We start from the raw sequence: 18,199 nt of genomic DNA, 5'->3' as shown, positions 1-18,199 counted from the left end.
AACATAGAGTATATACACAACACATACACACGTAGGGTAAATTAATACATACACTACATACTGCAAACAATATACTAACACATACACTATAAGAAAAAAACACAAAGTAAACAAAAAATATACACACGTAGGGTAAATTAATACATACACTACATACTGCAAACAATATACTAACACATACACTATAAGAAAAAAACACAAAGTAAACAAAAAATACATTCACGTAAAGCACAACATACTACACACATTACACTAAACACTATACACAAAATACATAGGCACATACATATACACAAAATACATGCACTACAAAAGCACAACATACACTTCATATATATACACACACTACACTCAAAATACAAACAGTGCGCTACACATACACCTTATGCACTCTATACACAATATAAACAACGCGTTATACACAAAATACATGCAATACAAACTCACAGTTCACACAATACACACTTTACGCACCACACACAAAAAACACACAACACATTGCGCGTGCGCTCGCGCACACACACATAAAATACTTGCACTACAAACACACACATACACCTTGCACGCAAAATCACAAAATACACAGTTCACACACTAAACACTAAACACACATAATGCACACACTACACTACACTAGACTACACTCACACTATACACAAAATACACGGTGCACATAGTACATACAAACATGTACACCCCAAAAATGAATCTAAACATTTCCCTTTATGTGATGGATAATAAAATGTGAGGCGAGATAGAACACTCCTTTATCCTCCATAACTCCTACAAAACAAACACAAAAACAAAATAAACTATATAAATCAGCTGATGAATAAAAATAAAGCCATGAAGTACAACATAAGTAAACAAATACTTGTGTACATTCAGAAGTACCAACTTAAATACAAACTAATATGTAGGGTAGCATGTTATCGATGTTCACCAACCATAGAGAATATAAGAAATGTACTTGGTCTTGTTCAGCGGCACATATTCATTTTCAATATTATTAATATCATAATGAGTTGGGTGTTTTAAATTAATCTTAGTTCTCCAACCCTTGAGAGAAGCTAAGTATACACAAATAACCCATAAAAAGTGTTTCTGGTGTCAATTAATAAAGAAAAAACCATGCAAACACACACAAATATGATAAATTACAACAACAAAAAGAAGAATGCACGCAAACACCCATACCTCAAAACTATTCTAAACATTACCCTCAATGTGAAGGACAAGAAAATATAAAGGGAGATAGAATACTTAATTTTTTGCGTAGAAAGCAAATAAGGGGTGGGGCTAGGATCACACTCTATACCGGAACCGAGAACCTGGGCAACTCCGGGGTAAGTACCTACAAAAGTGTGTGCTCAAAGTGTACTAGCATAAAAATCCTAAGAGTATTGGTTACAGCTATAACACCTCTCTGTTGAAAGGGGACATCTAAAGAACTTGATCAACAAGTAGAGCTCACAACACGGGGCCGAGTTCTGCTTGCTACGCAGCCTTACACTCAACATGGAATGAACCGCAACATAAATTAGATGAGCAGTACAAGCAAACTCAAGTTTGCAACCCAAAGCAAATACGGTCCCTGGATAGATAATCTAAATGTCGTAGACAAACACGAATGCGGGAATAATATTTAAAATTTTGAGTGTATCACAACATTTCCAGAGCGGTTATCAATCGAGGAAGATGTGCATCGATGGATGGATTCCATTCATCAGTGTCAACTCCGTTTGTGATTCCTGCAAAGCCATATGGTATTTCTAATTAAAACCAATTAGTTTGGCTGATGCTAACTAAGTCTTTATTCGCCTCTCTTGTTTTACTTTAGTAGTTATTATGGAAATCAAGAAACATTGATGGAAAGGAGATTATCATAACACACGTTACATTACACACACTCACTTTAAACACAAAATGCACACAATACACAATATAAACCATACACAACATACACACACCACGCACACAACACGTTGCACACATTATTATAATACACTACAAACTTCACAAGTTGCACACACAGTATACGAAAGCACATACTATAAAAAGAAAACATAGAGTATATACACAAAACAAACATAGAGTATATACACAACACATACACACGTAGGGTAAATTAATACATACACTACATACTGCAAACAATATACTAACACATACACTATAAGAAAAAAACACAAAGTAAACAAAAAATATACACACGTAGGGTAAATTAATACATACACTACATACTGCAAACAATATACTAACACATACACTATAAGAAAAAAACACAAAGTAAACAAAAAATACATTCACGTAAAGCACAACATACTACACACATTACACTAAACACTATACACAAAATACATAGGCACATACATATACACAAAATACATGCACTACAAAAGCACAACATACACTTCATATATATACACACACTACACTCAAAATACAAACAGTGCGCTACACATACACCTTATGCACTCTATACACAATATAAACAACGCGTTATACACAAAATACATGCAATACAAACTCACAGTTCACACAATACACACTTTACGCACCACACACAAAAAACACACAACACATTGCGCGTGCGCTCGCGCACACACACATAAAATACTTACACTACAAACACACAAATACACCTTGCACGCAAAATCACAAAATACACAGTTCACACACTAAACACTAAACACACATAATGCACACACTACACTACACTAGACTACACTCACACTATACACAAAATACACGGTGCACATAGTACATACAAACATGTACACCCCAAAAATGAATCTAAACATTTCCCTTTATGTGATGGATAATAAAATGTGAGGCGAGATAGAACACTCCTTTATCCTCCATAACTCCTACAAAACAAACACAAAAACAAAATAAACTATATAAATCAGCCGATGAATAAAAATAAAGCCATGAAGTACAACATAAGTAAACAAATACTTGTGTACATTCAGAAGTACCAACTTAAATACAAACTTATATGTAGGGTAGCATGTTATCGATGTTCACCAACCATAGAGAATATAAGAAATGTACTTGGTCTTGTTCAGCGGCACATATTCATTTTCAATATTATTAATATCATAATGAGTTGGGTGTTTTAAATTAATCTTAGTTCTCCAACCCTTGAGAGAAGCTAAGTATACACAAATAACCCATAAAAAGTGTTTCTGGTGTCAATTAATAAAGAAAAAACCATGCAAACACACACAAATATGATAAATTACAACAACAAAAAGAAGAATGCACGCAAACACCCATACCTTAAAACTATTCTAAACATTACCCTCAATGTGAAGGACAAGAAAATATAAAGGGAGATAGAATACTTAATTTTTTGCGTAGAAAGCAAATAAGGGGTGGGGCTAGGATCACACCCTATACCGGAACCGAGAACCAGGGCAACTCCGGGGTAAGTACCTACAAAAGTGTGTGCTCAAAGTGTACTAGCATAAAAATCCTAAGAGTATTGGTTACAGCTATAACACCTCTCTGTTGAAAGGGGACATCTCAAGAACTTGATCAACAAGTAGAGCTCACAACACGGGGCCGAGTTCTGCTTGCTACGCAGCCTTACACTCAACATGGAATGAACCGCAACATAAATTAGATGAGCAGTACAAGCAAACTCAAGTTTGCAACCCAAAGCAAATATGGTCCCTGGATAGATAATCTAAATGTCGTAGACAAACACGAATGCGGGAATAATATTTAAAATTTTGAGTGTATCACAACATTTCCAGAGCGGTTATCAATCGAGGAAGATGTGCATCGATGGATGGATTCCATTCATCAGTGTCAACTCCGTTTGTGATTCCTGCAAAGCCATATGGTATTTCTAATTAAAACCAATTAGTTTGGCTGATGCTAACTAAGTCTTTATTCGCCTCTCTTGTTTTACTTTAATAGTTATTATGGAAATCAAGAAACATTGATGGAAAGGAGATTATCACTAGCCACCAGCTGAAATGACTACTCTAGAAGATCACTTGCAATGGCCCAAATCTTAAGTGATTTTCCTAGTTGGCTAAATATTGAACCACGTAAAGGTTTCTTAATGTGATGGAAAGGCATTTTCAATCAGCATGCAAGGTATATAAAGTAGTGTTCTGACAATTCACAAGATCATTAACATTTATAACACGAGAAAGTAATAAAGCAAAGGTTATCTATACCTACAAGTTACATTAGCATAATTTCCTGTCAACCTTGCTACTACAAATGTGCTGCATTTCATATAAGTTTCTCATCAGGCTCCGTGGCATAGACCTGCCATTTAAAAACACATAACTTCTTTAGCATTCGCAATGTTATATACACTATGGAAAAAAGGGTCCTTCAGAATGCACACATCAGAGATTGAGTAATCAAATTATTTACAACCACATAATCAAGCATGCACACAAACACCCTCACCCCAAATCTTAATCTTAACATTGCCCTTTATGTGAAGGAAAAAATATGTGAGGGGAAACAAAATTCTCCTTAACTCCTACAAAACAAACAGAAACAAACAAATTCAATAATATAAATCAGCTGGTGAATAAAAATAAAGAAATGAAGCACAATATTATGTAACATATACTTAAATTGCATATTCAAAAGTATCAACTTAAATACAACCTAATATGTTGGACAGCAAATTCAAGATTAAGAACCCGACTGAATTTGTAACTTGTTCGGCAGCTGCTATTCGGACTTGTGCTTCATAATCTAAAGCAGGCACACATATATTTAAACATATAAAAATGAGATTGTATCATCAAAATAACTCATTCTAATATCAAGGTTTGTCTCAGGATGCTCGGAGGACAGAATTGCATTAGTAGGATGTGCAGCATATCCAGGTTCCTGCATTTACAAATTCCACAGGTAAAAAAATGCACAAGCAAACAATGGCATATATATAACAAATGTACTCACTTTTGCACAACTGGAAGGTTCCATCAGTAGCTAGCCAAAGCAGGAGGGAATGAAGGAATGATGTCGTTTACAAGAGTTTGTGGACCATCAGCAATTGAAATATGAGATGAGCGAACTGAAAAACGATCACCAGAATTTTACTATTTTGATTCCTTTTAGTTTTTGTTGGTCGGAGGGTTTACTCATAGAAAAACAACAATTAATAATTAATATTTAATCAATTATATAAAAATCAAAAGATGCCATAAACTAAACAAACCTTGTAGGATTCTGGGATCCAACAGGTTCTATCTCGTCAGAGCCAATTTTCGGTGTATGGAGCATAGCAGCAATTCAAGTGCTAACAAGGCCAGATGAGTAAATGCTAGCACTCATTTGGTCAGAAGTAGAGATGCAAATTGCCTGGATAATCCAGCTCCTGATGAAGCCGAGGGGTGAACTGGAAATGCATTTGAGCTCTGGGTGGATCGATTCTGCTGTGAAAAAAGAGCAATACGCGGCAGTGAGTAGAAAGCAAGTAAGGGATGGCACCAGGATCACTCCCCTATAACGGAAGCTAGAACCTGGACAACTCCTGGGTTAGTCCCTAAAAATGGGTGTGCTCAAAGTTTACTAGCAGAAAAATCCTACGTTTAGTGCTTACAGCTATAACAACTCATTGTTGAAGAAAAGGGGACATCTCTGGAACATGATCAATACTGAAATAGCTCTCTCAACAAAGGACGGAGTTCTGCTTGCAGCGCAGCCTTGCACTCAACCTGCAAAGAATAGCAACAGAATTTAGATGAGCAGTACGAGCAAACTCAAGTTTGCAATCAAAAGCAAATTTGGTCCCTGGATAGCTGATCTAACTGTCATAGACAAATAAAAATGATGGAATAATATTTAAAATTTGTAGTGTATCACAACATTTCCAGAGCGGCTATCAATCGAGGAAGATATGTATCAGTGGATGGATTCCATTCATCGGTGTCATCGTCGCCTGTGATTCCTGCAAAGCCGTATAGTATTTCTAATTAAAACCAATTAGTTTGGTTGATGCTAACAAGTCTTTTATTCGCATCTCTTTTATTTTAACATAATTATGGAAATAAAGACACATTATATGGAAGGAGATTACCATTAGTCACCAGCTAAAACGACTGCTCTAGAAGATCATTTGCTATGGCCAAGCCCTGAAGTGACCTTCTGAGTTGGCTAGATACTGAACCACGTAAAGGTTCCTAAATGTGATGTACAGGCCTTTTCATTCAGCACACAAGGTATATAAAGTGGTGTTTAGACAATTCACAAGATCATTAACATTTATTAGACAAGAGAGTAATAAAGCAAAGGTTATCTATACCTAACAAGTTACATTAGCAAGACTTCCTGCCAACCTTGCTACCATCAAATGTGCTGCATTTCGTATAAGTTTCTCATCAGGCTCCGTGGCATAGACCTGACATTTAAAAACACATAACTTCTTCAGTATTCACATTGTTATATATACACTTATGAAAAAAGGGTCCTTCAGAATCAACACATCGGAGATAGATTAATCATATTATTTACAACCACATAATCAAGCATGTACGTACACAAACACCCTCACCCCAAATCTTAATCTTAACATTGCCCTTTATTGTGAAGGAAAAAATATGTGATGGCCTGATGGGAAACAAAATACTCCCCTGTTTGCATGGGAAGTTAGGTGAATGGGGGTTAGGTATTTCTTCTCTCATCTTGCCTCCTTTAGAAGTTAGCTCCTCCTTAACTCCTACAAAACGAACACAAAAATAAACCAAATCAACCATATAAATCAGCTGGTGAATAAAAATAAAGAAATGAAGCACAACAAATGTAAAAAAACATATAGTGCATATTCAAAAGTATCAACTTAAATACAACCTAATATGCTGGACAAAAAGTTCTAGACAAGGAATCCAATAGAAGTAGTAACCTTTTCGGCAGCTGCTATTTGGACTTGTGCTTCATTATCTAAAGCAGACCAGTGTTGTTAGGGTCGCGGGGCGCACCGGGTCGATGGGGTGAAAATTCGGGTCGGTCGACGAGTCGACGGGGTCGAGAGACCAACAAAGCTAGGTTAATTTTTTTGCCTTTTAATATTAAATAAAATAAATATATTGCTCTAATGTTTATAATATATCAAATAATATAAATGTAGACGCAATTCATGTGAATAGAGATAAAATGGAAAATAGAAATGATCAAAATATCAAAACAATTCATACGTCATAACACAATAAATAATTGAAACCATTGTCTGAAAATATCAAAACAAAGGAATATATGAAGGGTGGCAGAAACAGATCTTTGAATTGTTTGATGTAGTGCATGCATATATATAGAGAATTGTGATTGAGAGAGTCAGAAAACATGTGAGAGATTTGAGAAAATCAGAGATAGCATGTGTTTAGGGCGACCCAGGCGACTCACTCGACCCACTCGACCCAGGCGACCCGGGCGACCCGAACGACCCGAACGACATTTTGACAACATTGAAGCAGACACATATGTTTAAACATATAAAAATGAGATTGCATCATCAAAACAATTCATTTTGATATCAAGGAAAAAACATATCAATCTAAACAACATAATAAATATATTTTTGCACATTAATTTTACATACCATGTAGGATTGACATCATTCCCACTTCTAGACCGAGCCCAGCTTATGAAATTATATAGTCATCATCGGAAATATTATCCTGAGAATCATTGCATATTTTGAGTAACTCAAGAACAATATGCTTAAGCTCGGTTCATTGCAAACAGTTATAGAAGCAGTAATTTACCTACATAAGAATCTAATGTCCATGATGCAAAGCAATGTAGCTTTAGACAAGTAATTAGCTCATTAAATAACATTCATACCTTGTTGGATGTGGATTCTACAATTGAAGTCTAGGTAAAACGCATGATCAAATTAAGAGTTGGAAAAGTCGGTAAAAGTTTTATGCTCAATCCACCATGTCTTAAAAAAGGAAAACAACATAATAAGTTGACATCAACATATTGGAGGATACCAACCAACTAAGATAATAGTAAAATAAACTTATAGCTATAGTTTGTAATTTTGTACTCCCTCTGTCCAACCATAAGCGAGGCAATTTTTTGGGCACGAGATTTAAGGAATTGATATTTAAAGAGTTAAAGCGCATAGTATATATACCTTCTCTGAGATAGTATGGTACATATGCAATGCATCACCCAAAGGTTATAAATGGCTCAGAGACATTTGTCCCGGGATACTCAGAAGACAGAGCTGCATTAGTGGATGTGTAGCATTTCCAGGTTCCTGCATTAATAAATTACATAGGTAAAAAGTGCACAAGCAAATAATGGCTGATATGAATGTACTCACTTTTGCGTAACTGGAAGGTTCCTTCAGTAGCTGGGCAAAGCAAGAAGGTATGAAGGAATTATGTCATTTTCAAGAGTTTGTGGACCATCGCTAATTGCAATGTGAGATGAAGGAACTAAAAACGATCACCATAATTTTACTAATTTGATTCAATTTTGTTTTTGTTGCTCGCGGGGTTTAGTCATAGAAAAACAACTAATAATTAATAAATAGTATAAAAATCAAAAGAAACCATAAACTAAACAAACCCTGTAGGAATCTGGGAACCAACAGGATCCATCTCGTCAGAGCCAATTTCGGGTGTGTGGGGAATAGCACCAATTCCAGTGCTATTCCGTCAGAAGTAGAGATGCAAATTTCCAGGAAAATCCACCAACTGATGAAGCGGAGGGGCAAACTGGTAATGCATTTGAGCTCTAGATGGATCGATTCTTGCCTAGAAAACGAGCAAACTTATGCAAACGAAATGAAAAAATGAAATGAGACATAAATAAAGATCACAAAGATGAAAATAGATAATATATATCTGACCACCTGAATCAACTTAGATGTCCTAGAATTTGTCAGAGAATCACCTCGTAAACTTGTTTTGTTAATATGACAGGTGGCCTAGCTTAGCACAAAAGGCTCACTTGACCTTGCACATAAATGCTAGCATAAAAAAAAAGTGGCACAACACTGTTTCTATGCTTCCTCCTAGTAGAAAGTTGTTGATCTATTTCCCAATCACTGGTTTGGAATGCATGTAAACAAGGTAAAAAAGGTAACAAGGACAAAATACAAACAATATGAATTCCAAACCCATATTCAATGGACTAAATTAACACAAGCCTTTACCAAAGTTTTTATATCAGTTATTTGTTAGTATTATTGCTTTAAAAAGTAAATCCCATTCAACGGAAAAAAACATCAACAAACTCCATGTTCACCACAGAGGAAATTTCCAGCAACCATAGAAAATATATATACTTGGTATTGTTCAGCAGCATGTCTTGTTCAGCAGCACAAATTCATTTTCACATATTAAAATATTAATAAGTTGTTTTAAATTAGGGAATCTTAGTTCCCCAACCCTTGAGAGAAACTAAGTCTACACTAATAAACCACTAAAAAGTGTTTCTGGTGACAATTAATAGAGAGAAAACCTTACATATACACACAAATAGGATAAATTACAACCACAAAAAGAAGAATGCACGCAAACACCCACACCTCAAAACTATTCCAAACATTACCCTCAATGTGAAGGACAAGAAAATGTAAAGAGGATAGAATACTTACTTGTTTGAGTAGAAAGCAAGTAAGGGGTGGTGCCAAGATCACACCCCTATACTGGAAGTGAGAACCAGGACAACTCCGGGTTAGTTCCTGCAAAAGTTTGTGCTCAAAGTGTACTAGCATAAAAATCCTACGAGTAGTGGTTACAGCTATAACACCTCACTGTTGAAGATCAGGGGACATCTCTAGAGCTTATCAACACTGAAGTAGCGCTCTCTACATGGGACTGAGTTCTACTTGCTACGCAGCCTTACACTCAACCTGGAATGAACAGTAGCAGAATTTCGATGAGCAGTACGAGCAAACTCAAGTTTGCAATCTAAAGCAAATTTGGTCCCTCGATAGCTGATCTAACTGTCATAGACAAACACAAATGCTGGAATAATATTTAAAATTTGGAGTGTCAGTGGATGGATTCCATTCATCGGTGTCAACTCTGTTTGTGATTCCTGCAAATGAAATGAGACACAAATAAAGATCACAAAGATGAACTAGATAATATATATCTGACCACGTGAATCAACTTAGATGTTCTAAAAATTGTAAATTATCACCTCAACAAAGGTCACATTTGACCTGGCACATAAAGGCTAGCATTAAAAAAAGTGGCACAACACTATCTCTATGTTTTCCCCTAATAGAAAGTTGTTGATCTATTTCCCAATCATTGGTTTGGACTGCATGTGAACAATGTTAAAAAATGCAACAAGGACAAAATAAAAAAACTAACATCAACAAAATAAACACATACACAATAGACAAAATTAACACAAGTCTTTACCAAATTTTTAATAAGTTATTTGCTAGTATTATTGCTTTAATAAGTAAATCCCATTCATCGGTGAAAACATCAACAGACTCCACGTTCACCACAAAGAATATATCAAGACACCATAGAAAATATAAGATATGTACATGGTCTTGTTCAACAGCATGTCCTGTTCATTTTCACATATTATTAAAATATTAAAAAGTTAGGTGTTTGAAATTAGGGAATCTTAGTTCTCCAACCCTTGAGAGAAACTAAAAGTACACTAATAACCCATTAAAAGTGTGTCTGGTGACAATAAATAGAGAGAAAACATTGCATGCAAACACAAATAGGATAAATTATAAACAAAGAAAAGAAGAATGTAGGCATACACCCACACCTCAATGTGAAGGACTAGAAAAAGAATCAATTTGTAACCTTTTCGACAGCTGCTATTCGGACTTGTGCTTCATAATCTAGAGCAAGCACACATATGTTTAAACATATAAAAATGAGATTGTATCATCAAAACAACTTATTCTAATATCAAGGTTTGTCCCAGGAAGCCCGGAAGACAGAATTGCATTAGTAGGATGTGCAGCATTTCCAGGTTCCTGCATTTATAAAACCAATTAGTTTCGTTGATGCAAACAAGCCTTTATCGCCTCACTTCTTTTATTTTAATGGTTATTATGGAAATCAAGACATTGATGCAAAGGATATTATCATTAGTTACCAGCTGAAATGACTGCTCTAGAAGATCACTTGCTACGGCCAAGCCCTGAAGTGACCTTCTGAGCTCGCTTGATACTAAACCAAGTAAAGGTTCCTAAATGTGATGTAAGGGCCTCTTCAATCAACACACAAGGTATATAAAGTGATGTTTTGACAAATTCACAAGATCATTAATAATTAACATAAGAAAGTAATAGAGCAAAGGTTATCTATACCTTAAATGTTACATTAGCAAGACTTCCTGCCAAGCTTGCTACCATCAAATGTGCTGCATTTAGTATAAGTTTCTCATCAGGCTCCATGGCATAGTCCTGCCATTTAAAAACACATAACTGTGTTAGTATTTTCGCATTGTTATATACACTACTGAAACGACCCTTCAGAATCAACGAATCAGAAAGAGTAATCAAATTATTTACTGCAGGAAAATTGTTTCTAAAACTTCTCCAATATGTATGTCCAATCATTGATTTGATTTTCCTACATGAGCTTATATGATTTCTGGAGTCAGCCAGCCATAGAATTAATAACAAGCTGTCATCGCAGCAATATTAAAATCTTGAGAAAGATCAGAGGAAGTGGAGAGTTAATGTAATAAATAGAGATAGTCTTTAGTTTTCTTGAAAGTGCTTGCATATGACATCTCTGCTATGATAGCATTATCCATTAGTTACCATTTCATAAAAAGGAATTGACTTCAAAATTCTGAACTAGCTACTTGATGCTTAAATCAATCCAACACCATACATAAGAAAAAGAAATCATAACCTAAGAGGCACGACATGTCACAGTAATTTCATGCCCAGATTCACAGTACATGAAATTTTGGCTATACATCATGACAAATCCAACAACAAAACCAGACTATGGATTCAATAATTTCATGCCCACCAGAAATAAACATTGAACTATTTTGAACATAAAAAATAGTTTCGGTATATTAATTTAGAACAATCAGTATATAAGATCCAACCAAAAAGAACAGCTTCCTTTCAGGGTACTTGGAAAAAAAAATTGTATTCCTCAAAAGTTAACAAACGTATAGTCGTATATAGACTGTTCCCTATTTAAAAAATGACCACATCCCTTAGAGAATTAAGCATTTTACTAATGAAATGCTAAAATGCTAGAAGCAATCTCCATCATAGCTAGCATCAGTATTTGGCCATAAAATTCAACACATACAACTTTGAAATACTGATCTCTTACAAGCAAGAATATTCCAGTGACGTGTTCATTTAAAATAGTGGGGCAAGCTTCCAACAAGGTATTCAAAAGTGATGAAAATGTGTGTCGCCATATTACCTTTAAAATAGAGGGACAAGCTTCCAAAAAGATATTCAAAAGTGAACCCAAAGGTTGAATGTGACTAGGAGAGAGGTCCTGAACATCCGCAGAAACTTGATCTATTCCTGGAGGCATGCACATAAACAGGAGCGTGAAATTACAATTATAAAGACCACAAGACGGCACTGGCAGATGCAAATTCTAAAATTAGTCTTGGCAAATAATATCTCACAGAATGATTTCTTTACACAACAACAGAAATTAACTTGCTTTTATTTGTGTCCTTGGGATCTTAATAGGGAGGGATTTTTAAAAAAATAAACACTAACTTCATAGAAAGCATCTTCACTTGACACTAATTGAGTGTTCATCCTGCTTCCAAGGCCCATGATTTCTTTTTTAGATGCAAGTACAACAAACCGAATGCCAAAAGTAAAAAGAAACATATCTAGGAAGTACTTGGGAAAGAGCATGTGAAAACAATTTTTAACAGATATGTTAAGATGCCAAGATTGACAATCAATGGGGTTTATATATCAAAGAAAAGAAATACTAATATAGCACATTTATGTACACGACATATGACACAAAAAAAAGATAATATGTATATATTAATTATATAGATGCAAGGTAGCAAGAAGTGGACTAGAAAAAATAGGAAATCACCAGGCACAGTATAATACCCAAAAATATATGTGATAGATTTATAAAGCTGCAAAAGGAAGCAAAAATTGAATCAAATAAGTAGAAAAATATATTCGCAACAACCAAGAAGAAGAAAATTAAGCAAAGCAGACTCACCCTTTTCCCCCCGGCTTCTTATAAGTTAAGAACTAAGTCTCCCCCTGCCGCCACACGACTTGCCCCCACCAGGCCGCCGCCCCCAGATCTTGCTCGTCCACCTGCGCGGCGCGTTTATAACACCACTAATATAAACAAGCTTAAAGGTAAAAATTGGTATCCATAACAAATTCTAGTCTATTTATGCACTAGGCAGTTTCACTGAAAGCACCTGAAGAAGTGATCTCCATGTAGTTGGGCCTTGGCTTTCAGATTGACTAAGAAATTCTAGTCTATTTTTGCACGAGGAACTATCACAGAAAGCACCTTAGTTGCACAAGAGATAGCATTTGCAAGAATGAATCTAAATGCTTAGAGAGGCGCCTTCCGCCTTCAGACCAACTAAGAGTAACACGAGCATATGTTGAATTATCTCAATCGCCTCAAATGCAATAGGATTGGCACACAGCTCTTTAATCTGACTCAAACAAAAATTCTTTCCTGAATACAGAAAAGAAAAGGGTTACAGGTTTAGTGGAAATATAGAAAGAATCCAAGGAAATAAAAATAATAAATTGTTGTGTGTATTCCACTTCCTACAACTAAACAAAAATTATATCTAAATGTATGTATAAGGAAGAGAATAGCTAACCACACATCCTGGTATCGTGATCTTCAGATTTAGACAAAGCAAGACCGATTTAGACAAAGCATCAGAAAGATTTTGCAGTAGTTCTTCATTGATGGCTTTAGTATGAACTGAGAGACACTTAATATCAAAGTGTCCAAAATTAGCTTGGAGCAGTATTACGCTACCCTCCATTCCATTGTATACTGTCCGAGGAACAAGTTAGAAAATTACCCACTCACATCAAACACCCCCAAAACTTAAGTCTTGATAGCCCTCGAGCAAGTTACACAATAAATCACACTCACAAGATATTAGATAATCCTCTGCTTCAAGTCAGTAGGGAAATAGGCCGACCCCGAATTCACTCGCGGGTAAAACTTTAGAACAAGAATTGTACACGAACTAATTCCCTAAGAACTAGACATCCCATGCTTCAATCTAAGTTCGAGTTGTGTCTTGGGAGTCTCAAACCATCATCACTAACTCATAAAGAGAAGTTCTTCCGGCTATTCTTTATTTTAAGCAAATAAGATCTTTCTCCCAAAATCAAGCAAAATTCATCGCTCAAAAGTCAATATGATGCACAAATCAAAAGGTCTTATTCATTGGGATGTAATGGGGCTTTTGGTAAAGGTGGGATAATATTTGGTTAAGTAGCTTACCACCGTTCTTAAAATACTAGCACATCCATCACAACACCTTTCACATCTCACTCACTGCGTACAAATTTCTTACAGCTCAACACCCCAAACATGAGATTTTTCAACCATCTGTCAACTTATTCTTTTGAGCATTCTTTTATCATTTCTATTTTTCGCTCAATATTTTTTTTCGAGCCTTGGCTTTTTTTACTCAAGAAAGGCTGCCTTTTTATTTTATTTTATTTTTCTAGCCTTGGCTTTTTTTTAGACATGAAAGGCTGCCTTTTTTATTTTTTTTTTCTAGCCTTGGCTTTTTTTTACTCATGAAAGGCTCCCTTTTTATTCTATTTTCATTTGAAGGGGACAACTATTCACTTACTTTTTGTATCTCAGTATGAATACCACCTAATGAATGGTCCAGAACCTCCATCTTTTTCTTGCCACCATAATACCCTCCCAAGAATGTGCTAGCACTTTAATTTTAGTGACTAGGGAAAAAAATATAGGCCAACAAATGGATATAATAGGTAAGCTGATATAAGGACTTCAAAATTTTCAACAAAGAAATTAGGCTTTTGTGGCTCAAACTGGCTCACTAGGGGTTTATGCAGGGTCAGGCATGTGATAATTTGGATATTTGGCCTTTATTCCTATTGCCTAAATCATTTTTATGCACCAATATCAACAAGATTGCAACTCATAAAGCTCTCAATCAGTCGATCGGCCCTATGGCATTTTCAATTAATTTTGCAAAACCGGAATAGTTCTCGCTCCTTAGCTCAAGAAATCGGGCAACAAAGAACACTGTTATCACTTATTTGAAGCACGGGAAACCTAGGACTCCAGAAATTAGTAAGCAACAACTAAGTTTGCAGATCAACCCTTGAGAAAAACGAAGTCTACTCTAATAACCCCTTTAAAAGTTAGCACCTCCTCAACTCCTAAACAACAAACACAAAACAAACAAAATCAATATATAAATCAGCTAATAAATAAAAATAAAGAAATGAAGCACAACATAAGTAACAAATACTTAAAGTGCGTATTCAAAAGTATCCACCTAAATACAACCTAATATGTTGGACATCAAGTTTTAGATAAAGAATCCGATAGAATTTGTAAATTTTCGGCTGCTGCTAATGTCCATGAATGATGTAAACTAATGCAGCTTTAGACAAGTAATTAGCTTATTACCTAACACTCATACCATGCTGAACGTGGATTCTTCAATTGAAATCTAGGTAAAATGCATGATCATACCAAGAGTTGGAAAAGTCAACATTCTAAAAGTTTTTTGCTCAATCCACCATGTCATTTTAGAAAAAGGAATACCACATAATAAGTTGACATAAACATATTGGATGATATCAACTAAGATAATACTAAAAAATAAACTTATAGCTATAGTTTGTAATTTTTTACTCCCACCTTCCAACCATAAGCGAGGCACTTTTTGGGCACGAGGTTTAAGAAATTGATATTTAAAGAGTTAAGTGCATAGTATATATACCTTCTCTGAGATAGTATCGTACATAAATGGCTCAGAGACATTAGTCCCAGGAAGACAGAGTTGCATTAGTAGGATGTGCAGCATTTCCAGTTTCCTGCATTAATAAAGTGCACAGGTAAAAAATTGCACAAGCAAACAATGGTTGATATGCAAACAGAATGTACTCACTTTTCCATAACTGTAAGGTTCCATTAGTAGCTGGCCAAAGAAGGAGAGAATGAAAGAATGATGTCGTTTTCAGGAGTTTGTGGACCATCGCCAATTGAAATGTGAGATGAAGGAACTGAAAACGATCACCATAATTTTACCAATTTGATTCCTTTTTGTTTTTGTTGCTCGCAGGGTTTACTGATAGGAAAACAAAACTAATAATTAATAAATGATAAAAAAAATCAAAAGAAACCATAAACTAAACAAACCTAGAAGGACTCTGGGTTTGTAGATAGAAACATGATAGGAGAGATACAATACGGAGTAATTAGCCAAATCTACATGTTCTAAAACACTTTCGTCAAAACATTCCAGAATTTGAAAAGATTAGCCTAAACATCTATAGATGCAGGAAGATGGTGAAAAAATTCAGATTTCACCAACGAGAAGCACAACCCATTTTCTAAATTCTAATCGAACAGATCAGCCTAAACATCTATAGATGCAGGAAGATGGTGAAAAAATTCAGATTTCACCAACGAGAAGCACAACCCATTTTCTAAATTCTAATCGAACAGATCACACTCTAAGGGCTGAGAAAGAAACTAAGGCAAATTTAGCCACTAGCCAGACTCATCAAGATAAACTTCCAGTTTCATCTCTCTAACTATTTCTAGGCAGAAATTAGCTATAAAAAGCTTAGAGTTTCGCCAGATTTAGTCAAAATTCAAATTGGGGAAAAACTTAATTATGAACCCTAGCTTTAAATTCAAGAAGAAGATATACAAGTAAGAGATGTAAGAGACTTGCTTACGTACAGGAGTAATGAGTCTGGCCTAGAGCAGTCAGAAAAACGGCGGTGACACGCCGGAATCTGCCGGGCAGCAGCGACTCAGAGAGGGAAGGAAACCGGAGTGTGTGTGTTGAGCAGCAAAAGAGAGGCTGAGACAAGGAGCGAGGGACGAAGATGAATGTGCTGCGTCGGTCGCCGGAAGGAGATGACTACGTCGCTGTGTGTGTGTCAAACGGAACCATCTGCCGATTTACAAGGTGGAAAGGGAAGGAAGAGAGAGAGTGCATAAGAGAGAGAAAAGTGAGGGTGAATTGTATTCAAACGGTCACCTTGTAGAACTAGAACAAAAGTATAATCATTTTAAACACTTGCTAAACAGTCATTTAATATTGAAAATTTATTACTACTACAAAATTGTTAAATTTGTATAACTTAATAGTACTACAATGAATCATTTTTTGTTTGGGTAGTGATAAATTAACAATAAAAATTTCTTCAAATTTGTTGAATTACTCTATGGAGAATTTCTTCAAAATAAAAGCATTGTTATAAATTAATAATAAAAATTTCTTCAAATTTGTATTACTCTATGGAGAATTTCTTCAAAATAAAAGCATTTGAATTGAATTACAAATGAAGAATTTTATTTAGAGTAAAGATCAAAATTGGTCCTGAATATATGTCCATTTTACGATTTTAGTTATTGATCCATCTGCAACGTCGTCGACTTTAAGCCGTTCAATTAGTGATAAGTAATTTAGAATTTAATATTTTTATTTCAACTTAATAAAGAATCATATTTAACAACTTAATTTCGTCAAAATCAGGTTTAATATCGTTGACTATTAAATATAGACGGAACAGTTAGTGTAGAATCGATTGTGATCCGAGTTAAAATGTTCAGGATGCAAAAGTTCAAAAGATAAAGTCTAGAACCAAAATCGTAAAATGTGCATATGTTCAGGATTATTTTTGGTCTTTTCTCTTTTATTTAATATTCACACACTAATATAAAAGTTTATTTATCGTTTGAGTTTGCTAAAAACTGATAAATACGTACTAATTTTAATTCACTATCTAATAATCATTGACAGCAAATTATTTTATTTTGAAATATCTTTACAATTTAGAATTACAAAAACAACTATATGCATTATATTCAATTTCTTAATATTATCATTCAATGAAAACATAATAATCATTCGCATCCGGTTATATTGTTACTAAATAATCTTCAAAATTATAAGTTATAAAACAAATACATATGTATATACTTAATTTTTTTCGTATTATCATCCAACGAAATAATAATAGTCGTACTCATCCAAT

The 18,199-nt window shown here is 35.0% G+C and overlaps 1 long non-coding RNA gene across 33 annotated transcripts; it reads right to left on the bottom strand.

Annotated features, from left to right (window-relative positions):
• Positions 1-2,678: 2,678 nt before the first annotated feature.
• Positions 2,679-17,200, bottom strand: LOC121805150. 33 transcript variants are annotated; one of them, XR_006051294.1, is made up of 24 exons: positions 16,896-17,200; positions 16,096-16,275; positions 15,928-16,021; positions 14,082-15,358; positions 13,798-13,979; positions 13,378-13,646; positions 13,167-13,267; positions 12,384-12,490; positions 11,294-11,389; positions 9,751-10,957; positions 9,596-9,682; positions 8,315-8,766; positions 8,123-8,248; positions 7,580-7,658; positions 6,290-6,703; positions 6,065-6,186; positions 5,854-5,935; positions 5,588-5,702; positions 5,204-5,420; positions 4,945-5,059; positions 4,645-4,872; positions 4,438-4,513; positions 4,197-4,290; positions 3,656-3,838 (listed from the first exon to the last, which is right to left on the bottom strand). It is a non-coding gene; the product is annotated as an uncharacterized LOC121805150 (long non-coding RNA). The 33 variants fall into 33 exon arrangements; XR_006051291.1 differs by having other exon boundaries at positions 8,315-8,750; XR_006051295.1 differs by having other exon boundaries at positions 9,596-9,646.
• Positions 17,201-18,199: the final 999 nt, after the last annotated feature.

Source organism: Salvia splendens, chromosome 5 (assembly GCF_004379255.2).
Source record: "Salvia splendens isolate huo1 chromosome 5, SspV2, whole genome shotgun sequence".
In the NCBI taxonomy this organism is placed as follows: Eukaryota; Viridiplantae; Streptophyta; class Magnoliopsida; order Lamiales; family Lamiaceae; genus Salvia; species Salvia splendens.
The sequence above is the reverse complement of the archived record's forward strand: the minus strand, read 5'-3'. Positions and strand labels throughout refer to the sequence as shown.